The following is a 24,052-nucleotide window of genomic DNA, read 5'->3' on the forward strand; positions in this document are numbered from 1 at the left end:
CCGGGTCGATGGACACGAGACTGGATTGGTTATTGTTTGCATATAGGACCACCCCCCATGCGGTGACTGGGGTAGCTCCCGCAGAACTCCTAATGGGCCGGAGACTTCACACCCACCTTAGCATGGTTTTCCCGGACATTGGCGCAAAAGTACGCCGCACACAAGAATGGCAGGGACATGGTTTTTCTCGGCATCGTCAATTCGGCAGTTTACGCCCGGTGACCCAGTGTCCATTCGGAATTTTGCTGGTGGTGCCCAGTGGGTCCCTCGCGTAATCTTTCACCAAACGGGCCCTATCTCTTACCAGGTGCAAGCCCAGGGTCGTCTCCAGCGCAAACATGTAGACCATGTTCGGTCCAGAAGACTATCTCTGCCAAAGATTGCCCGCCCCAGGAGCTCATTCCTACAGCCGCAGAGACCAGACACAGTGGAAAGTATTCCTCACAATCTTCCTCTGGTGCCTCACTCGAAGCCTGTGCAGGTCGTGACAGAACCGCGTGGAGATAAAGACACCGAGATGACGGAGGCAGCAGACTCCGACTCCGAGATGGAGACACAAGACACCTCAGAGGAGGAATCCTCGGGCCGACGGGCCGTGGATGTACAACCGTTACATCGTTCATCACGGAAGTGCCGTTCTCCATCTCGTTACACGCCGCCTAATCCAGCGCCTTGCGCAAATGGAGTCCGACGCCCTCCTTCGCCAGGGTCTTGGGTGGATTCCTTGGACTTTGGGGGGGAGGGACGTTATAACCTGCCTGCTTACCATTGGCTGGGGACTAATGACAATCCCACAATCCTGTGGGAGTATGAGCTTCCCCAATGAGGGGGGCGGAGAAATCATTAGCAAACTCCCTGCTAAATAGAGCTGGCCAGTTTGGAACCAGAAGGAGAGGAGTTTGGCAGCAAGAGAAGTTGTTGCTGCTGTTGTATATATATACATGTTAATTTGTAAATAAATATTATTTCTTTGTATCCTGAAAACTTGTGCTGGATTCTTCGTGGCCCTCACAAAACCAACATATTGAGCAATTGAGCAATGAAGAAATTCTTGCCTGCACCCTCAACTATCTTTCTCCTCTCATACTATCTATTGAATAAGATCACACACCCTCATTTCTGACCAATTATCATTGTTTCACAATACACATAGCTAATTTTGGCCATTGTGGTTATGCTTCAAATAGTATCATTAAATAGAATCATAGAATCCCTACAGTGCAGAAGGAGGCCATTCAGCCCATTGAGTCTGCACTGACCCTCTGAAAAAGCACCTTACCTCGGGCCAGACCCCCATCTTATCCTCGTAACCCCGCCCTAACCTTTTGGACACTAAGGGGCAATAATTTAGCATGGCCAATCCACCTAACCTACACATCTTTGGAGTTTGGGAGGAAACCGGAGCACCCGCAGGAAACCCACGCCGACAGGGAGAATGTTCAAACTCCACACAGACAGTCAGCCATGGCCAGATTTGAACCCAGGTCCCTGGCACTGTGTGGCAGCAGTGCTAACCACTGTGCTGTCCCAATTCTGAATGCAATGATTGACAAATCTTCTGAGGTCGAAAGAAACCTCTCTATTCTTCAAGAATATGGCCTTATGTGACCAAAGTCTTGATCCATATAAAATATTTTTTTGGTTGAGAAGTCTTTAGCGATCCGCAGCCCTGGTGCTGAGAATCTATAATAGAGGCCATTGTCTTGTTCGCTCCTGCTTGCGGTGACACAAAAGAAGAAAGGACATGAATCAAAAGGCAGAATACATTGTTCCTTAAGCGGGAATGCAGGCTTAAAGTGGACTTCATTGGCCCCGCCTCAGTGCTAGGGTGAGGGATTTACGTGTAGAATGTGCTTCTCTCTCCCGATGAGCTGGAGTGCACCACATCCTGCTGTGATGGCAGTCACCCTTGAACGCCAGATGGCATCTCCCTGAGTGCAGGTTGCTCTGAGGATTGGCTCACTGTTGAAGGTGCCTGGGTGCAGACAGGTCTCCCAGACAGGTGTGTGAAGGAGAGGAATGGGAGTGTGAAGGAGGATGGGAGGGGGGGATTAGATAAAGGAGTTTAATTAACAGTGATCCTGATTCTCGCTGCTCGGGGCTGGAAATTGCACATTGTTACGATCTCAGTTGGTGTTATAGCTGCACGAGCAGATCGCAGAATGGAACCATGGTTCAAGAGACCGTAACTTTTGCTTTTTTTAATGAAATGTGGAGAAGCAGAGTCACAGAACCACTAATTAGTATTAACAACAAGAAAAACATTTATTAATCATTTAAAAATTGGATTATGTTGCAATACTTTACTCCCACTTAGTTCAACAATTACGTATAGATTTTAAGATTAACACGGATTGCAAAGTGCATCTTAAGATACAATGGTCTCATTAACACACAAAGCTTATTTTAAGCATACAAGATGACTGTGGTGAGACACAGTCCTCTCTGAACCCAAGTGAATGTCTGGATTTCTCCACAAAATCTCCCCAGTTGATTCTAATATCATAGAATCCCTACAGTACAGAAGGAGGCCATTCAGCCATCAAACTGCATCAACACTTTGAAAAAGCACCCTACCTGCACCCAATCCCCTGCCCTATTCCTGCAACCCCACCCTGAGGGGCAATTTAGCATGGCTAATCCACCTAACCTGCACATCTTTCGACTGTTTCTGGTGCTGTGAGCAGCAGTGCCACTGTGGGCCAGCTTGTCTCACTGAATTCCGGCTTCCCCACAAAAGATTCAAATTCCACTTTCAAAAGCCATACTTTCAAATCTTCTTTTAAATTACGCTTTTCCTCCGTTGCTTCCAGCAAGGTTTTGCTTTCAGGTTTTACGCCTCTACCTTCAGGTTACCTTTGTCTTGAAGGCTTTTACACAAACTCTGAGGTCTAACCACCTCTTTTGACAATTATTTCAAATAATGTCTCCCAGACGGTGGTAATTTCTCACAAAACTTAGCACCACAGCTATATCTTTCTGGCTTCTCTCCATCTAAATCACAACTGGCTGTGACTTTATTGAACAGTAATCTGTTCTTGTTCCCAGTTTCTTCTGCTCCGTTAATACCCAGACTTCTTGGAAACTTCAAACATTTCTTTAGTTCTTTAACTAGCTGGACTTTAGGTTTCCTTCATCTGTTTTCTTAATCATTACTCCAGGTATGGCTTTTCTTTCAGCAAGGCTGAGAGAGATGTTCCCTCTTTAGCCTTCTAAAACCAACTGCTTGCAGAAAAGCTATGAGAGCTGCCATATCTCTCACTACCTGTCGACAACTACAATCAAATGAGCTGAACTAAAACTTTTAAAACTTTTCTACTTTGCAAGGTCCCAGTTGCTAAGCAACCACTGCTGATTTATTTACTTTCACGCCATAGTCCTCTGTAAGCACAATAGAATCACAATCCAAATTGAAACTAACTCTCACACATACAAACAGCATGAATCTAACTATAGGTTTTACCCTTCCAGCAGAGAAACATTAAATTAAACCCACTTAAAACTATCTGTTTTTTCTAATGTTTACCAATACAAAAATATATCCCTTAAAACTACCCTTATTTTCCGAACACCATACATCCCCAGGACTGAATGGGATCTATCCCAGGTTACTGAGGGAAACGAGGGACGAAATAGCTGGGGCCTTAACAGATATCTTTGCAGCATCCTTGAGCATGGGTGAGGTCCTGGAGGACTGGAGAATTGCTAATGGTGTCCCTTTGTTTAAGAAGGGTAGCAGGGATAATCCAGGGAATTATAGACCTGTGAGCTTGACGTCAGTGGTAGGCAAACTGTTGGAGAAGATACTGAGGGATAGGATCTATTCACATTTGGCAAAAAATAGACTTATCAGTGATAGGCAGCATGGTTTTGTGCAGGGAAGGTCATGTCTTACAAACCTAATAGAATTCTTTGAGGAAGTGACAAAGTTAATTGATGAGGGAAGGGCTGTAGATGTCATATACATGGACTTCAGTAAGGCGTTTGATAAAGTTTCCCATGGCAGGTTGATGGAAAAAGTGAAGTTGTATAGGGTTCAGGGTGTACTAGCTAGATGGATAAAGAATTGGCTGGGCAACAGGAGACAGAGAGTAGTGGTGGAAGGGAGTGTCTCAAAATGGGGAAAGATGACTAGTGGTGTTCCACAGGGATCCGTGCTCGGACCACTGTTGTTTGTGATACACATAAATGATCTGGACGAAGGTATAGGTGGTCTGATGAGCAAGTTTGCAGATGATACTAAGATTGGTGGAGTTGCAGATAGCGAGGATGACTGTCAGAGAATACAGCAAAATATAGATAGATTGGAGAGTTGGGCAGAGAAATGGCAGATGGAGTTCAATTCAGGCAAATGCGAGGTGATGCATTTTGGAACATCTAATTCAAGAGCGGACTATATGGTCAATGGAAGAGTCCTGGGGAAAATTGATGTACAGAGAGATCTGGGAGTTCAGGTCCATTGTACCCTGAAGGTGGCAACGCAGGTCAATAGAGTGGTCAAGAAGGCATACAGCATGCTTGCCTTCATCGGACGGGGTATTGAGTACAAGAGTCGGCAGGTCATGTTACAGTTGTATAGGACTTTGGTTAGGCCACATTTGGAATACTGCGTGCAGTTCTGGTCGCCACATTACCAGAAGGATGTGGGTGCTTTAGAGAGGGTGCAGAGGAGGTTCACCAGGATGTTGCCTGGTATGGAGGGTGCTAGCTATGAAGAAAGGTCTGTGCGGAGTCTGCACATTCTCCCCATTTTTGTGTGGGTTTACCTCCAGGTGCTCCGGTTTCCTCCCACATGTCCGGAAAGACGTGTTGTTGGGTAATTTGGACATTCTGCATTCTCCCTCAGTGTACCCCAAACAGACACCAGAATGGGCGACTTGGGGGTTTCACAGTAACTTCATTGCAGTGTTAATGTAAGCCTATTTGTGACAATAAAGATTATTATATTATGGTATTTTCAGCATTTTCTGTCTTTATTTTAGGTAAAAATAATCTTTCAGTTAAATTTATATGTGGAGTCAATTTGGCGTAATGCATGAATCCTTGAGAAAATATAATTGTACGTACATTTGCTTGACATTGGTAATTGTGGAGATTAAGGATAAGGATGGGCAGCATAATGGCACAATGGTTAGCACTGCCGCCTCACATTGCCTGGGACCTGGGTTCAATTCCAACATTGGGTGACTGTGTGGAGTTTGCACATTCTCCCCATGTATGCATAGGTTTTCTCTGAGTATCTCTGGTTTCTTCCCACAGTCAAAAGATGGGCAGCTGAGATGGATTGGCCGTGCTAAATTACCCCTTAGTGTCCAACGGTTAGGTGGGGTTACAGGGAGAGGGCGGGGGGAGTGGGCCTAAGTAGGGTGCTCTTTCGGAAAGTCAGTGCAGACTCGATGGGCTGAATGGCTTCCTTTTGCACTGTAAGGATTCTATGATATCACCATTTAGTCAAGGAAGGACATATCAGAGACACCCAACGAAGCTTTTAATTCGAAAATTGTGACTGCAAAAGTGATCTTCATAGCACTGCTGGTTTCAGTGTCACAAGAGTGCAAAGGTCATAAAAGGCTGGAAATATACTCAGAATACTTGGGTGTGGTGTGCGCTGATTGCCGTCTTAGGAAGGGCAATAATGTATTTATGATGTGCATGCATCACAGTGTGTGCAGATTGTGATGTCAGTCAGTGCCTAACTCTGCTTTGCTGTTTAGCCTTTATTTATTTATTTTTTAAATTTCGAGTACCCAATTATTTTTTTCCAATTGAGGGGCAATTTAGCATGGCCAATCCACCTACTCTACACATCTTTGGGTTGTGGGGGCTGAAACCCACGCAGACACAGGGAGAAAGTGCAAACTCCACACGGACAGTGACCCAGGGCCGTGTTCGAACCTGGGACCTCAGTGCCTAAGGCAGCAGTGCTAACCACTGGGCCACCGTGTTGCCCTGCTGTCTGGCCTTTAGAAGGAGTTGAGTGGATTGTGAGTGCCACTGAACAGAATGCTTGCTGCCACTCGTGGAGGCCATAGTTCAAATCTCCCTTTGGCTGCAATATGACAGAGAGATGGAGCACAGGCAGCAGGAAGGAAAGGCTGTGCTTGCAAGGAGGAAGGCTCTCAATAGCATGGGTTATTCAGAGAGCACTTCGTCCATCACCACCTCAGCAAGAAACGGTATTTGAGGCAGCTGTTATTCACCAAGGGCACGGGCTCCACGGTCTGCGTGCCTTGACAGTGACAACAGTTCTGCCAATTCAACAAGCATTTCTGTGTGTACTGTCCTTTCTGCAGCCTTCTGACTCACTGGGCGGGATTCTCCGACCCCACGCTGGGTTGCAGTATCGCCGGGGGGGGGCGCGAATCACGAAATGCCGCCCCAACGCCTGACTGCAGGGGCCGTCCTGGTATGGAGGAGGGGGATTACCCTTGAGGAGGCATTTAAGAGTCAACCACATTGCTGTGGGTCTGGAGTCACATGTAGGCCAGACCAGGTAAGGACGGCAGATTTCCTTCCTAAAGGACATTAATGAACAAGGTGGATTTTTATATTGGTCATCATTAGACATTTAATTTCAGAATTTGTTATTGAATTCAAATTCAGATTCGAACCCGGGTCCAGGGCATTACCCTGGGTTTCTGGTTTACTAGTACATTGATAAAATCACCACACCACAGCCTCGACAGTACCATTACTGGGGTATTTGAAAGTATCAAACAAAAGGGAGAGTTGATGTAATGGAAGGTAAGGTTGGTTGGAAAGCAAGAGAGGCATTTGTAGATTGTACTTCATGCAATCTAGCAGGAATGAGGAAACTGGAATTTGAGAAGATGCATAAGGTGGAACATACAGTTCTCCTGGAAGTTGCAATGGCCTCAATAATTCCAAGAGGGATGAGTGTCACTGAGTGTGTTGCAATGTGTATGTGCATAACATAGCTGACTAGCTGAAAGTACGTGGAAGCTCCAAGATGTGGGAGTGAGGCTTGCAGCAGTGGTATGCATGTGTGTGTTAGGCACATGAATGTTAGGCATGAGATCTGATTGCAAGGGATTGCTGATGAGTGAGTAATGGGGTGTGGTGCATTGAGTGCTGGGTGAGATTGGTGGTACAGTGGGCAGGAGATGGCATTTGAAGATGCATTCACTGACCTTGATCACTTGAGGTTACCACCAAGGTTCTCAGAATCAGACTCCTTGCATTAAAATCTGTGGCTAACTGCTTTCATTTCCTTCTGTTGTATCTGCCCAATTCAAATACTTTGGCTAGTATATTAATCAAAGTTTTACCCAGGTGCCCTTAGTTGCGAGATGAACAAAGGCAAAACACGAGTATAAATTCAACAAACTTTATTAAACAATAATATTATTTACCCTTCAATTACCCACATATGATACAAGAAAATACACAAGATTTGTCCAGACTACCCATAAAGATGGCTGGGTTGAACTGTAGATCCAAACCTTGAGTCTCTCTGGTCCGTTGTCACAAAGATCTGTCTCGCTGGCAGCTTCTTCCTTCCTTACTTCTCTGGTCAATCTTCGGATGGTCAAGGTCACCTCCCACATCGGGTCTTCACTGCTGATGTGACTCAGTTGCCTATTTTTATCCCCCCTCGCTTCGCACCCTTTTGGATTTCCCCTGGCCTCCTGCCAATGGAGTCTCGGGAGGAGATCACAACACCCAATGGTCCAATTGATGACCAGTTGACAGGTCACCTGGGCCCACCCCAGGTGTCCATCCTCGATAGTGTGGACTGCACATGCCCACTTATCAAATAAGGTAACGCCGGGAACTCTAGGCGACAGAAAGTCTGCCCCAATCTGGGCTACTGACAGTGGGCTTGTGCACATAAATAGGGTGTGATAATCTTTTGATGGGTGATTACTAAGGCAGGTGCAGACCTGTTCTGGCAGCCTGTCCTGGAGCTTGTGTATTTGACTTTGGTCTGTCTGAATTTCAACAGTTTGTCTGAGGTTGGAATGTATTTAATTCATGCAAATAAATTTAATAAATGTATGTTTCCTTCTTTAATTTAGGATATTCAATTTTAATCAGGCTCAAAGTGAGGCCTTGGAAGGTCACTACAAGTCACAGTGCATATCCGAAGGTGCTCCTCGCCCATTCAATGAAATCACATCGGCTGACACCGGAATTGGGAAATGTGATTGGACGGAGATTCGGTTCTGATGCTTAAATCGCGGTGGTGCCAATTTCACGTCAAATCGCAATTCTCCGTCACCTCAATGCGTCAACACATTCCAGAACACACATACGGTAAACACTGTTGACAAATTATTAGCGGGCCCGATCGGGTATTCTCCGAGGCCTCCACATCCAATGGGCCTATTTCCCAACGGCGAGGTTCACTTGTGCTTTTAAAAATTGTGAATCTGCTGTTGTGGCTGAGGAGGGACAGAGAGGAAGTAGGACATGCAGAGGCCCAACTGTAGATTGCCAGACCGGACACTGGCCGGGCTCGCTGGGGGTGGGGGTGACGGCGTGCCAGGGCGAGGAGTGACAGGGAAACGGGCCGTGTGGCCCACTGGACTACTGGACTGGGGCGGTGCCCATACACAGCCGCCATTGCCACGGCCTGCAAGGCAGCCACCTTGCTGCGCGCCCCACTGACCATCCACCTTGGCCCTGGTTCTGCCGAGTGATATTAGCCATATAGGTGTCTGCACCCCAGCCCCCACCCCACCCTCCACCATACTACCATCTCACAGCCGCTACCCGTCAGTGGGGCATCACACGGTCCACCAAGACCAATGCCCATAGTAGCCCCTATGAGGGGAATAGGGCAGGTGCCGTGGAGTCTATGGGTGGGCATGGGCAGTGCCAGCTGACGGTACCCTTGGCAGCAGGGACGGACGGCAGGGCCAGAAACCCCCATGGTGCCAAGCACCGATGGGGTCAGGGGTGCGGGGATGTGTAAGGACATGTGGGAGTAGGGTCCGCAGTGCCAACCTGGTACCATGTAGCCCATTAGACCTGGATGGGCACAGAGGTACATACCATGCTAACATGTCAACCTTTCACCCCCTGCAGACAATGGATATTGGAATACAACCAGCAATGGTGGCCTTCCTCCTTGGCACGGCGAACGGTGTGCTGGCAGCCTCCTTCCTAGGCCAGGGTACAGGGTAGCCTGCCTTTTCTTCACGCAACCAGGAGGGTCTCGAGCTTGGCGTCTGTGAACCTTGGCGCCGTGCGTCTTGCTGCCATCTTGTTGGCTGGGATGGTGTGTGTTGGGAGTGAAGTGTGTATATATGGCTGCAACTTGTCAGCCTCCTGGGTGTCAATCACAAATCCGGCATCTTTTCTCATTGGAATCGATTATGTTCCACGTGGCACCAGTGCTAGCCCCTCACTGGTTGTTGAACCGGCCCAGGTGCGGCGCCAGATTTGCTGACGTGGAGGTCCATGAATCCTGCCTCAGTGTCAACACTTAGTCTCAGGAACAGAGAATCCTGCCGCACATCTCTGCTTTTTTCCACTTGAGGCACCCTCAATTACGACGCGAGAGCAAAGTCGGTAATCAAAAGGCTTTAATCTACAGAGAACTGAACAGCATTCGAGAGAAGTATGCTCACCACATGGAGCCTTATCCTATATACCATTTCCTGGGGGTGTAGCCAGAGGCGGAGTCCCCCCAGGGTTCCAAGCATCTTAAAGGGGCAAGGTATTAAAAGTCAGGTACCGTTTACCGCAGTTATTAATACCGTTCATCACACCACTTTTGGAACATAATGGAGAACCTGAGAGCTTTCTATCTGGCCTGCTGCTTCCCTGCTCCTTTTCCTTCCCTGTGAGAAGCACTAGATACTTCCGGAGACGAAGTGCAGTGCTGGGTGGGAAAAACAACACATTTCCTACTGGTCAAAATGGCAGGTTTCCGTGCCAGACCTTACCATAGAACCATAGAAAGGAGGAGGTGTTAGCAATTTTGGAAAATGTCAAAATAGATAAGTCCCCTGGGCCAGATGGGATTTATCCTAGGATTCACTGGGAAGCCAGGGAGGAGATTGCAGAGCCTTTGTCCTTGATCTTTATGTCGTCTTTGTCGACAGGAATAGTGCCGGAAGACTGGAGGATAGCAAATGTTGTCCCCTTGTTCAAGCAGGGGAGTAGAGACAACCCTGGTAATTATAGACCTGTGAGCCTTACTTCGGTTGTGGGTAAAATGTTGGAAAAGGTTATAAGAGATAGGGTTTATAATCATCTTGAAAAGAACAAGTTGATTAGCGATAGTCAACACGGTTTTGTGAAGGGTAGGTCATGCCTCACAAACCTTATTGAGTTTTTTGAGAAGGTGACCAAACAGGTGGATGAGGGTAAAGCGGTTGATGTGGTGTATATGGATTTCAGTAAGGCGTTTGATAAGGTTCCCCACGGTAGGCTGTTGCAGAAAATAAGGAAGTATGGAATTGAAGGTGATTTGGCGGTTTGGATCAGTAATTGGCTAGCTGAAAGAAGACAGAGGGTGGTGGTTGATGGCAAATGTTCATCCTGGAGTTCAGTTACTAGTGGTGTACCGCAAGGATCTGTTTTGGGGCCACTGCTGTTTGCCATTTTTATAAATGACCTGGAAGAGGGTGTAGAAGGATGGGTTAGTAAATTTGCAGATGACACGAAGGTCGGTGGAGTTGTGGATAGTGCTGAAGGATGTTATAGGATACAGAGGGACATAGATAAGCTGCAGAGCTGGGCTGAGAGGTGGCAGATGGAGTTTAATGCGGAAAAGTGTGAGGTGGTTCACTTTGGAAGGGGTAACAGGAATGCAGAGTACTGGGCTAATGGCAAGATTCTTGGTAGTGTAGATGAACAGAGAGATCTCGGCATCCAGGTACATAAATCCCTGAATGTTGCCACCCAGGTTAATAGGGCTGTTAAGAAGGCATATGGTGTGCTAGCCTTTATCAGCAGGGGGATTGAGTTTCGGAGCCACAAGGTCATGCTGCAGCTGTACATAACTCTGGTGCGGCCGCTCCTGGAGTACTGCGTGCAGTTCTGGTCACCACATTATAGGAACGATGTGGAAGCTTTGGAAAGGGTTCAGAGGAGATTTACTAGGATGTTGCCTGGTATGGAGGGAAGGTCTTACGAGGAAAGGCTCAGGGATTGGGGGTTGTTTTCGTTAGAGAGGAGAAGGCTGAGAGGTGACTTAATAGAGACACATAAGATAGTCCGAGGGTTAGATAGGGTGGACAGTGAGAGTCGTTTTCCTCGGATGGTGATGACCAACACGAGGGGACATAGCTTTAAATTGAGGGGTGATAGATATAGGACAGATGTCAGAGGCCGTTTCTTTACTCAGAGAGTAGTAGGGGTGTGGAACGCCCTGCCTGCAACAGTAGTAGACTCGCCAACTTTAAGGGCATTTAAGTGGTCACTGGATAGACATATGGATGAAAATGGAATAGTGTAGGTCTGATAGGCTTCAGATGGTTTCACAGGTCGGCGCAACATCGAGGGCCGAAGGGCCCGTACTGCGCTGTAATGTTCTATGTTCTATGTTCTATGACCGATCATGTGCCTTGGCTCTGTGGTGTGTAGAACCATCTCATGCCAACTTCTGTTCGCTCTCTGTTCAGTACCAAAACGAGTGAAGCGTCAGCCTCAAAGGACTTTGTATTTGGCGAAGGCGCCTCTGAGATCTGCATCAGAGGTTCATCTGATATTGAGTCATGAGCCTGGAGGCTGCTTTAGTCCTCTGATGTTCCTGCGTGATGGAGTGTGCAATGTGTATCCCAGATGATAAAATGTGGATGTGCATGGAGACAGGGTATTTTCCAAGTCCTGCATGTACTTTCCTCCGCCTTGTGTGTGTTTTACCAATGAACTCAAACTCTGAGCTCCTATGCACTCCTATCTGCCTGTAGCATTATCTCATGTCTGTGTGTACATCTGCACATCATCCCAAGTTTAATGCCCACATTCCCATCTCCAAGTTTTCAGCTTCAAGTTTTCAGCTTCGGACCTCGATGACCCATTTTGGTCCTTGCATTTCCTGTATGATGGATAAAAGGTAGGAGTTGTGTGCAGAGACCCCAGATAACTAATGTACACATGAAAGGATGCAATGCTCGCCCATAAGGTCCTCTGCCAGCTCTTAGTCAAAAAAGGTTAAAGGTTGTGTGCAGCTCACAATAGTATTGGTGTGCCTGGTTTCCATGTGCATGTGTCAGACTGTTAGCATGAAAATGTGTCGTCCTGAAATGGGATCAGAGTGACGGTGTCAGACATATGGGGCGGGATTCCCCCCTACCCGGCGGGGCGGGGGGTCCCGGCGTAGCGGAGTGGCGCCAACCACTCCAGTGTTGGGCCTCCCCAAAGGTGCGGAATTCTCCACACCTTTGGGGGTCAAGCCCTCACATAGAGGGGCTAGGCTCGCGCCGGAGCGGTTGGCACCATACCGACTGGCGCCAAAACCGGCACCAGCGGCCTTTGACACCTGCCGCCCGGCGCCGGGGCTGGCCGAAAGGCCTTCGCCGGTTCGCGCATCCTGCCACTGACGTCATCACCGGCGCATGCGCGCGGGGGGATTCTCTTCCACGTCCGCCATGGTGGAGGCCGTGGCGGCGGCGGAAGGGAAAGAGTGCCCCCACAGCACTGGCGTGCCAGCCGATCGGTGGGCCCCGATCGCGGGCCTGGCCACCGTGGGGGCACCCCCGGGGGTCCGATCGCCCCCCCCCAGGACCCCGAGGGCCCGCTCGCGCCGCCGATCCTGCCGCCACCAGAGGCGGTTCAAACCTCGGTGGCGGGAGAGGCCTCCCAGCGGCGGGACTTCAGCCCATCGTGGGCCGGAGAATCGTCGCAGGGGGCTCGCTGCTCGGTGCGGCGCGTTTCCCGCCCCCGCCAATTTCCGGGTGGCGGAGAATTTCTGCCACGGCGGGGGCGGTATTTTCGGTGGCCCCGGGCGATTCTGCGACCCTGCTGGGGGTCGGAGAATTTCGCCCATGATGTGTCCTCTTTATTACCAATGACTTATGTTTAAGGGATAGTTGGAGTGTCAGAATTTTCAGAAGCACAAATGCAGCAGATAGACAAAAGGGAAAAATGGGAGATTCCAAAAGGAGGCATATTCATGAATGGTGACAGATATCAAAATATGCTGCCTGTGAAGTTTTCGAGTGCCATTGAAAGGCAAGCTCAACGACAGCCTCACCTCCTTCACTAAGAGTTGCAAATGACTGTGCCCTGAGGATGTATGTGATGCTAAGGACTGAGTATGATAAAGAGGTGTCATTCCTTGTATTGCATGAACGATTGGCTGTGCGGAAAAACCACAGCATGGAATCAGAATCAACCTCACACATGAAGTCGGTATGCACTGAGTAAAGATTGACCTCTGAGAGGTGCCTTGTCACAATGTGCGTATACTGCCACGAGTACACTAATGATTGCAGTGCTGCTCCGGCCTCTTGTAGGTTGCTATAGACAGTGGGATGTTGGTGAGAAGCTTGAAGAGGCTGCACCACCTCAACTGTGCTCACAAAACACCCTGTTGCAGTTATTATCACATCACAGAAAGGCCACATGCTCCCGATGCTGCCTTACCTTCCGAGGATGAAGACATTGTGAACTAGAGTGTAACTAATGAGTCAGAGCTCGAAGTGCAGTGTTGACATGCGAACATACGAACAAGGAGCAGGCGTAGGCCATTAAGACCTGCTCCATCATTTAATTTAAAAATAAATTTTAAGTGACTGATTCATTTTTTCCAATTAAGGGGAAATTTAGTGTGGTCAATCCACCTACCTTGCACATCTTTGGGTTGTGGGGTAATACCCACGCTCACAGGGAGAATGCAAACTCCACACGGATGGTGACGTGGGGCTGGAATCGAGCCCGGTTCCTCAGCGCTGGGAGCCAGCAGTGCTATCCACTGAGCCACCCTGCCGCCTCAGCTTCATTGTTTAATAAAATCATGCCTGATCTGATGGTAACCTCAAATCTGCCTCCTGACTAACCCCGATAACCTATCACCCTGTAATGAACTCCAATTGGCTTTATTGGTTGGCCAATTGGAGTATGAGCTCCCTCAATTATAGCTCATTGAGGGGGCCCATATAATCACCTGTGTAGGCTTTGTGAGCCAGTCTTAAGTTGACTGGACTGCTAGCAGCACTGTTTGTAGCTGCTCCTGTAATATTATTGTAAATAAATATTGGTGTGGTGACGGAACTCCTGCCTCCCGTGGATTACTACACACCCCCTTCACTTACCAAGAATCTATCCACCTCTGCCTTAAAAATATTGAAAGACTCTGTTTCCACCACATTTTCAGGAAACTACGTAGGGAGGATTCAATTAGGGGAAAGATATCATCACACCTCCACCCTTCCAGCCCCTTCCGACTCCTCCCTCACACCTTCCTGCTGGCCTGGAATGGGAGTCTTGCCTCTGAACCCTGCTGGAGATCTTGTTGGTCTTGCGTCTGCTGTCTGGCACAGAGTTGGAGCAGCCGGGAGCACAAAACATAGCAAGGTCAATGAACATACTTTAAAGTCATGAGTGAAGTGCAAGTCGCCAGGTGCATGTCACTGATATTTGGTCAGAATTCACACTGGTCTAATAAGCCACCAGCATAGTCGTCGGACCTGGGTCAGGAGTATGATTCTGGTGAGCCAGCTTTTTAATGAGCATTCATGGCATTTAAATGTATGCAAATGCAGTCCCCTACCTGGTGGAGTGGCCTCCCCAGCTCGTCATTAAGGTCCGGAGCGGCCAATCGTGATCTACTTTTACAACGGCAAGTAAATGATTTTTGTATAATCGCCAGGTTTTCCCAACCCACCCGCCATGATGCCCACCGCTGCCTGGATCAGAAAATCCCACCCTAGGAGACCTGCTGCAGCTAGGATGAACCTCCCCTTTAAGAGGTGCAGGCTGGTTCTAATCCATACTATCCTCACATGGACCTGGGCCTCTTGTTAGCATGCAGCCAGTCAGCATGGGCTGCATGCCTCAATCATAGAGATGAGTAGGCAGGACGAAGTTTGCATGCAGCCTACATCTTCTCAATTGGGTGCAGAGTAATCGTGCATCATGATTCCTACAAATGGACTATATTTAATTTTTACACTCCGGCATTACCATTTGATTGTATTTTTTGAACATTATCAAATTAATTGTGAGAAGCCCGATACATATTTTCTATCCATCCTTTTAGAAAGTTTTAGATGAGGTACTGCATATGAAATTCCAAATGATACAATCATCTGTAATTAATGGGAAACTACTGCAGTAAGTAGAGAAATGGCTGATTGCCTGATGGGGAAGGTGTTTGCAGATGGATCTGAATTTCCTTGGAGACTGGTTACCAATGGTGATCCAAAGGGATCACTCTTCGGACAATTGCTGTGTGCTATTTTCATTTATGCTGTAGATATATGTTGGCTGAGGTGTGATGATATCTTTTCCTGAATAGAATCCCCCCTTCCGAATTGTACCTTCTATTACTTATCCTATTAAGAGTTTAATTTGATGATATTGCAGTTATTACCAAATCATATCTTGGCCTGGCCTTGTCTTGGTCCAAGCCACAACCTCACATTCAAAATCCTTGTTCTCTTACCAACCTTCGAAGAACAATAACAATTTTCTCACTTCATTTCTTTCCTCCCACACTCTTAACAACAAAAGACTTATCATTATCAATGATTTCAACCTCAATCTCATCTCCTTTGCGTTCAATGCGCACGTAATGTCCCTACATACATTCTCCATGTAAACTCCCCGGGTGCGATTCTCCGCCCCCCACGCAGGGTGGGAGAATAGCGGGAGGGCCTCCCAACATTTTTCACGCCCTCCCGCTATTCTCCCCCCACGCCCGACCCACGCCACAAATCGCCGCTCGCCGTTTTTTACGCCAGATGCCCGTTTGGGGCACGGCAGTACCACGGCCGTGCCAAGGGGGGCATAGGCCCACAATCGGTGCCCACTGATCGCAGGCCGTGCGTCCGTAACGGACGCACTCTTTTCCCTCCGCCGCCTCGCAAAATCAAGCCGCCACGTCTTGCGGGGCGGCTGAGGGAAAAGACGACAACTGCCCATGTGCGGGTTGGCGTTGTCCAACCTGCGCATGCGCGGCTGACGTCATCGGCCGCGTCAGCCGGCGTGACGCTTGACGTGCAGCCTTGATGACCGTCGTCAAGGCCGCGCTGCCGTGACGCGCGGGGCAGCACTCCTAGCCCCGCCCGGGGGGGAGAATCGGCCCCAGAAGTTGGCGTGAAGGCTGCAGTGGGTCACAGCCTGTCCCACAGCAGCCTTTACGATTCTCCGCATTTGCGGAGAATCTCGCCCCCCATTTACGGCCACCCACTTGACCAAATAAAGATTATTAAATTAAATTTGAGCGCTGGCCTTCCTGCTGCCTGCGTGACTTTGTCGGCGGACCATGCTGGACTACAGGAGTCATCAATTCAGAAAATGGTCCATTGTCATTTCAAGTTCAGTGGAATAGTGGTATTGTCATTCGCGATGCTCCATCCTCTGAAAAGCGGTGTACTCGCAGAGTATGCCACGTGCCATATCCATGGCCTCCGTACGTTGGCTGAGGCCCGACCCGCGATGCTCCGTCCTGACTGGCCGAGTTCCCAACGGCTTGGGACACGTGTGGTCTCAACCGTCGGGAACTCAGCATGGCGGTTGCAGACTCAGTCCAGCGCCACCACAGTCGGGGGAGGGCCGATCCGCGGGCAGGGGTGGACATATTCGGGGCTGGGGGCAATGCGGTGAGACGGTCCGGGGTGCGCGAGCCGGCCGAAGAGGGGGACTATTTTGCGGGCCGAGTCCGCATGCGACATCCGCCATGAAGCACGGTGCGGCCGCTGTAGGCCGCCGCCATGTGCATGCCAGCCATGGACCTGGCAACTCTCAAGGCCACATTGGCAGCTAGAGCTGGTGCTCTACGCTGCCTCGCTGCCAGTCCCCCCGGAACAGGGAATCGGTGGCTGTTTTGCACCAGTTTTCCTGGAGCAAAACACCACTGTTTTCACGCTGGCGTGGGGACATAGTCTCCAGAATGGAGAATCCAGCCCCAGGTCTCCCGGTCGAGGTAGACATAAGTCCCGGGCTGGATCTTGTACCCAGATGACCCAGAAGAGGCAGAGGAGGAGACTGCGACCGCGATGAAGTTAAACTGTTTGGTCGTACCCCTTGTGGCCTCGATTCCAGTTCCATTACAGGTGAATGGCCATATGCTCCAGATGGAAATGGATACGGGAGCTGCCGTTTCTGTGGTGGCTCAGAGCACCTTTGATCTTTTTAAACAGGGGGTACACACTTTGAATTTGGCTGACACGGCGGCTCGTTTTCCCCCAGACCCGAATATGTCCACCTCTGTCCGCGGATTGGCCCTCCCTTGACTGTAGTGGCGCTGGACTGAGTCCGCAGCCGCCATACTGAGTTCCCGACGGTTGAGGCCATCGGTTCGCTTTCCCCTCATTATCGTGCAAGGAAGCAGCACTAGCCTGTTGGGCCGCCATTGGTTCCACTAGCAGATTCGTAGCATATCCTCCAACTGGAATCTGGTGGTCTCTGTAAGGTTCTGAGCAAATTCCTCGAGGTTTGTCAGCCTGGTTTGGGTACAATTAAAGGGGCCGTAGCCAAGATCCCAGTGGATCCGGAAGTCCAGCCACCTTATTTTTGTGCCTCCGGTTGCTATGCCTTACTGGAGAAACGTCAAGAGCGAACTTCGCTGCTTGGAGAGTTTGGGCATCAATAGGCCTGTGTGCTTCTCCAATTGGGTGGTGCTGGTGGTCCCCATCATGAAGCCAGATACGACTGTCTGTCTGTGCAAAGACTATAAATTGACAGTGAACACAACTTTGAGGTTGGACCATTATCCTTTTCCCCGTATCGAGGATTTTATGCTGAAGCTCAATAAGTCCTTATGGAAGTATGTCACAATCAATACACACGAGGGTCTCTAAGAGTACACCCGACTGCTCTTCAGGGTATCCTCGACGTGCCCAGTCTATCAACAGATTGCTGTGCATTGTGGTTTACATAGATGATATGTTTGTCACTGAGAACACGGACCAGAAGCATTTATGGAACCTCAAAACGGTGTTGCAGGACTTTTAAATCCATGGAAGAATGAGGCCATTCGGGCTCGGATCTGCACCAATTCTCGGAAAGAGCACAGTACCTAAGCCCACTCCCCATAATGCCACCTGACCTGCACATCTCTGAACTATAAGGAACTATTTAGCATGGCCAATACACCTAATCTGTGCATCCTTGAATTGTAGGAGGAAACCAGAGCACCTAAAGAAAACCCACGCAGACACGGGGTCAGCGTGCAAACTCCAAGGCTGGAATTGAACCCGGGTCTCGGGTATTCTGAAACAGCAATGCTACCAACTGTTCAAACGTGCTGCCAAAACTCTAGTATTTTGATAGAATCATTGAAGAGTTGGAGGCAGTTCAGACAACATTCTAAGCTGGGGACCAGGTCAGGGCGGGGGGAGCGGGGGTGTTGCCGATTAGGGGGAATCGTGGGTTCAAGCCCAGGAGAATGGATGCAAGGTTTCGCAGATGGGATGAGAGGGGGATCAAGAAAATAAAGGATTTATTCCTTAGGGAGCGATTTGCGAGCCTGGAGGAGTTGGGAGAGAAGTATGGGTTGGCGGAGGGGGAAGGGTTTAGGTACCTGCAAACTAGGCATTTCACCAGATATGTTTTCCTGACTTTCCCAATAGCGCTGGCCTCTTCGTTACTGAAGGAGGCGCTGTCAGTGGGAGGGCTGGGGGGGGGGGTTGTTTCGGCGATCTCTGGGAGGATTCTGTAGGAGGACAGGATGTCTATGGAGGGGATTAAGGTGAAGTGGGAGGAGGAGCTGGGGGGCAATGGAAGAGGGATTGTGGTGTGAGGTGCTGCACCGGGGCTGATACAGCTGAAGGTAGTGTACCGGGCGCACCTTACAAAATCAGGGATGAGCCGGCTGTTCGAGGGGTGGAAGATGTCTGTGAGAGATGTCGGAGAGGCTCTGAGAACCATGTCCATGTGTTTTGGTCCTGCCCGAAGTTGGAAAGGTTTTCGAGGACGGTATTTCACACAATTTTTATGGTTTTGCGTGTGGATGTGGATCACAAGCGTTGCTGGGCCTCTTCTGCGAGGACAAAGCGATCCCATCAATTTCTTCCACAAGGATTCAGCTCCGGGCTTTGTTATTGACTTAAGAGTACTCTTTTGAATACCACCCAGGGACCCAGATTGCACATGTCAATGCGTTAAGCCATCTTCCCTTACAGACCGAGTTCGCAAACTCCCCTATGCGGACGAGGTAGTTGCTGTCCTGAATTTTACGGACTCCTTGCCTGTGTGGTGAATGTAATATATATATTTATATATGATAATTCACACTGTCTTTGTAAGCGCAGTAGCGCTATCCTACCACTAGGGGGAGTAGCTCTGGGAGTACTCAGGAACTTGTACTGGGCTCCAAACTTGGCTCCGCCCACGACTCCTCCCCCTAGTGCAGCTGTATAAATACCCTTGTCCAGAGTCAGCCTGAGTTCACTAAGAGTTCATCAACGGGTAACAGGCTGGCTCTGAAGTAAGTCGATTAAAGCCTAGATTCATATCGGAAACACGTGTCTGGTGAATTGATGGTTCCATCAATTTAATCGACTTAAGAACAGTAAAGATCGATTATGGAATCGGCCCTCAAGCCTGGATGCCTGGACCTCGACCGGCAGGATGCAGAGGCTAAAGAAATCTTCTCCCACTAGATCCGGTGCTTCAAGGCCTACCTGGCAGAAGCGAGCACAGCCGAAACGACAGAGGATCAGAAGCTAAGTCTACTGCACGCGAGGGTGAACCACCGAATCTCTACGCAACTAAACTCGGCCAGTTCATCTACTACGGCGCTAGCAGTTCTCGATAAAATTTATGTAAGGCCTATTAATGAAGTTTACGCTCGCCATGTGTTCACGACTCGCCGCCAGCGGCCTACAGAATCACTCGCCGAATTTCTAAGGGAACTCAATAAATTGTCCAATGACTGTAATTACCAAGCGGTTACCGCGGCTGAACACAGGGAACTTGCGGTACGCGATGTTTTTGTAGCGGGCCTCAGGTCTAACTATGTGCGCCAACGACTGCTGGAAAAGGGGGCCCAGGACTTAGAAACAACTGTGGAAGCTGCTACCACGATGGAGGTCTCCTTTCCTCAGCCTTAACTCATTCCCCGCGACCCAATCATGGGACCACGACCCAGCGGCTCCCCCAGGCCTGTGCTACGCGGCCGCCCAGCCACCATGCTGCCCCAGCCAGCCACTATGCCGCTCCAGCCAGCCACTACGCTGCTCCAGCCTGCCATTTCTGTGGCCAGAACCAGCACCCGCGGCAGCACTGCCCGGCCCGCAACGCGAGCTGCTGCAGCTGCGGGCGAAAAGGCCATCACGCAAGAGTGTGCCTCGCTAAAAGGGCCCCAGCTTCCAACTCCCCAGCGACTCAAAGTAATTGCTCCCCTCACTCACAGGCCCGCGGGGCCCGAAATGCTGCCGTCTATGCCCTGACTCCGCCCCCTCCAGCCACGTGCGATCCATGGGGGCCGCCATCTTGGAAAACCTCCACCACACGGCCGGCCACATGCGACTCATGGGGGCCGCCATCTTGGATGCCATCTTCCTCGCCGCCCGCCACGTGCGATCCACGGGCCCAGCACTGGATCCGTGCGGAAGCAATGGGCGTATTGGCTTATCCTCTCTGAAAAGTCCCAGCAGAGGCTTATGATTCGTCACGATAGTGAAGTGGCGGCCATATACGTACTGGTGGAAACGTTTCACCGCAAAGACCACTGCCAGGCCCTCCTTCTCGATCTGGGCGTACTTTTGTTCCGCTGCAGTCAATGTGCGGGAGGCGAAAGCTATCGGCCGCTCGGCCCCGTTCTCCATCTTGTGGGACAGGACAGCCCCAATACCATACAGGGATGCATCACACGTGATGACCAAAGGCTTTCCAGGATCATAGTGGGTTAGTAACCCAGACGACGACAGTTGTTGTTTTACCCGCCGGAAAGCGGTTTCTTGCGGCTGACCCCAAACCCAGGTGTGATTCTTCTTTAGCAGAAGGTGCAGCGTAGTTGCCAGATTTGGGAGGAACTTTCCGTAATAGTTTACGAGGCCGAGAAACGAACGAAGGCGTGAAGTGTCAGTCGGGGCAGGGGCCTGTTGAATCGCGCGCACCTTCTCTGTGACGGGGTGCAAACCTTTGCGGTCCACCCGATAACCCAGGTAGATTACTTCCTTCACCTGGAAGACGCACTTTGTGCGACATAAACGGACTCCAGCCTCCGAAAAGCATCTAGGGACAGCCTCCAAATTTTCTAAATGTTCCAGCTCCGACGTCCCTGCGATCAAAACGTCATCTAAGTAAACAGCAACACGCGGTAAACCTCTCAAAATGCCCTCCATAACGCATTGAAAAATAGCGCAGGCAGAGGATACTCCAAAAGGGCAAACATATTCATACAGGCCCCGCTGTGTATTAATTGTTACATATGGCCGGGAGGCAGGGTCCAGCTCCAACTGTAGGTAGGCGTGACTCATATCTAATTTCGTAAACGAGAGTCTGCCTGCAAGCTTCGTGTAGAGATCCTCTATGCGAGGCATTGGGTATCGGTCGAGTCGGGAAGCCGTATTCACTGTAACTTTATAGTCGCCGCACAAGTGAACTGTGGCATCCGGCTTCATTACAGGTATAATTGGTGCTGCTCAGTCAGCGAAACGGACGGGCCTGATGATACCCAAAGTCTCCAAACGAGTGAGCTCCCCTTCTACCTTCTCGAGCAAGGCGTAAGGCACTGGGCGCGCCCGGAAATAGCGCGGCGTGGCTCCTGGTTCGACTTGGATACGGGCTACAGCCCCTTTTATTTTCCCCAAACCGGGCTGGAATACATCTGGGTACCGTCCTAGCACCTCAGTCAACCCTCCAGAAACTGTTGGGAGGATGTGCTGCCACTGCAACCACAAATGGTGAAACCAATCCCGACCCAACAGGCTGGGCCCATGGCCGCGCACCACGATAAGTGGGAAATGCCCCTCCTGGCGTCCATAAACAACAGGGGTCATCATAGTTCCTGCAATGTCCAATGGTTCCCCCGTATAGGTGGCCAACCTGGCCTGTGTGTCAGTCAATGTAAGGGTCTGTATACCCTGCTTGATGCGGTCGAATGTCCTCTGGACCATCACGGAGACCGCTGCGCCAGTGTGCAACTCCATCTCAGGCGGGTGACCATTGACCCGTACTGTCACTTTAATGGGGGCCTCACAGGGAGCTGCCACACAATGCAGGTGCAGGCAGTCATCCTCCGTTTCCACATCCTCGGGAGTAGTCACCGCAGGTTCATCCAAATGGAAGGTACGGCCCCTGGGCTGGCCCCAGTTTCAGTCGGAACGACGGCACCTCTGGCGCCCCCAGGACCGGCGTCCGCGACAGGGTCGGCCCTTACAAGTCTGACACGGACATGGCTCCTCATCCATTGGTTCTGGAGAAGGCTCCCTTCGGGGAGGAATGTCCGACGGCCACTGGCGTCGATCCGGACGTCGCTTTGCCCAAGTTACCACAGGGGTGTGGGGGGATGCTTTTGGACGGAAGAGGTTGTGCCCCTAGGCATGCACCTCCATTCCCTGCGCACCTCGTTCTGCGCTTTCTCAGGACAATACTATTTGAATGGCCTGTTGAAAAGTCAATGTTGGCTCGGCTAACAACTTTCTCTGAGTGGCCGCATTGTTAATACCGCAAACCAAACGGTCGCGTAAAATTCCTGACAAGGTCTCACCATAGTCACAGTACTCCGTAATCCTGCGTAGCCTGGATAGAAAGTCAGCAAGGGATTCTCCTGGGGTCTTCTCAGCGGTATTAAACCGGTAATGTTGGACTATCGTGGATGGGGTTAGGTTAAAACGTTGCCCCACTAAGTTCATCAAACGTTTTGGTGTCCGGCGCAGCTGGGTACGTAAGGCTCCTAATCACCCCAAACGTATGCGGGCCGCAGGCGGTGAGCAATATGACCACCTGGCGCTCGTTTTCGGTGATGTTGTTTGCCCGGAAATAGTAACGCATCCTTTGTGCGTACTGGTTCCAGCTTTCCAGCGCAGCATCAAAAACATCCAAACGTCCATACACAGGCATGGTGTAATAGAAAACAACTTCCAACCTGTGTCCAACAAAAATCCAGGGAGGTGGCTTCAGCAGTGTAGACAGCTATTCACTTTAACCCTCGTCGCCAGTTTTGTGAGGGCCACGAAGAATCCAGCACGAGTTTTCAGGATACAAAGAAATAACATTTATTTACAAATTAACATGTGTATATATATATATATATACAACAGCAGCAACAACAACTTCTCTTGCTGCCAAATTCCTCTCCTGGTTCCAAACTGGCCAGTTCTATTTATGCAGGGAATCTGCTAATGATTTCTCCGCCCCCCTCATTGGGGAAGCTCATACTCCCACAGGATTGTGGGATTGTCATTAGTTCCCAGCCAATGGAAAGCAGGCAGGTTATAACATATGTTCAAGAGGTTTTGGGTGTGTCTGCATTTGTCAGCCTTTGCTTCAATATTTAGTACGTTGCATTTTTAATGTCTTTTTCTTGGACAGTTCCGAGTTTCGATGGGTGTTTGGATTCAAGGAAAGTTTCTCTCTTCACACACCCCTGAGAGTGATTTGTTTATTTCTCACCTTTATCTTCGAATGTGGACCTTCCTTTTTAAGCTGTTTGCTCTGTCTCAGTTCAAATTGCAAAATTTCCAGCCAGTTGAATGTTGAGAAATCGTATTTTCAAAGTTATAGGGGATTGGCCTTGTGACAAGGTTACTGGGAGACTTGATAGAGGTATTCAGTACTTTGAAGGATTTTGGTTGAGCAAGTAGGGAGAAACCATTTCCCTTGTCAAGGGAGCCGATGACCAGAGGTTACAGATTTAAAATGATTGGGAAAGTAAGTTGAATGGAGTTGAAGGGAAATGATCTCAGACCAAGGACTGTTATGATCTTAAATGCATTAACTGAAAGGGTGGTAGAATTCTGTT

This window comes from Scyliorhinus canicula, chromosome 8 (assembly GCF_902713615.1).
Source record: "Scyliorhinus canicula chromosome 8, sScyCan1.1, whole genome shotgun sequence".
Classification (NCBI taxonomy): domain Eukaryota; kingdom Metazoa; phylum Chordata; class Chondrichthyes; order Carcharhiniformes; family Scyliorhinidae; genus Scyliorhinus; species Scyliorhinus canicula.